Consider the following 573-nt stretch of genomic DNA (forward strand, 5'->3'; position numbering starts at 1 on the left):
AAGGATAAATGGGACTAGATAGTTTTTCTGTCAGGCTCTCATTTCTGTTGCTTTTATCTATACAAAAGAACTAACTATACACAAGACATCACATTCTCCATATGAGTCTTTAGAAGAAAACCAGCCATTTAACTCCATCCTCAAATCCTGAACACAAGGGAAATCATGTGTTGTTTTAAGCCAATGCATTTTTTTTAGTTTTACTAAGGAAAAAGTGGGAATTCATTTCTCCATTAACAAAATTATACAGTAGTGTTTCTCACTTTTAGGGGAATATCAGGGGTGTGCATACCCAGAGTGCAGTGGATAAGCCTCACCCTAGGTAGGGCACCTTACTCATGGTCATGATGTCTTCCCTCCTAGGTAATTTGTAAGCCAGTATATTTGTAAAAATGAATTCCAGCAGCCAGAGAAATCTAACAAAACTCAACAGAAGCTGAGCTGCTCTACTGAAAGAAGTACAGTGATGCTGTTAGCACAAGAGACACAGGCCACAAGGTGGCATCATTCTACAGAGAACGAGAAAGCCACGGAGAGTGTGGGAAAGATGAATATATGACAGGGACACTGAAG

The 573-nt window shown here is 39.6% G+C and overlaps 1 non-coding gene across 1 annotated transcript; it reads right to left on the reverse strand.

Moving 5' to 3' along the window:
* Positions 1 to 205: 205 nt before the first annotated feature.
* LOC115031019 lies at positions 206 to 371 on the reverse strand. The gene has a single exon (XR_003836608.1). It is a non-coding gene; the product is annotated as a U1 spliceosomal RNA (small nuclear RNA).
* Between the last annotated feature and the right edge of the window lie 202 nt (positions 372 to 573).

This window comes from Mus caroli, chromosome 4 (genome assembly GCF_900094665.2).
Source record: "Mus caroli chromosome 4, CAROLI_EIJ_v1.1, whole genome shotgun sequence".
Taxonomy (NCBI): domain Eukaryota; kingdom Metazoa; phylum Chordata; class Mammalia; order Rodentia; family Muridae; genus Mus; species Mus caroli.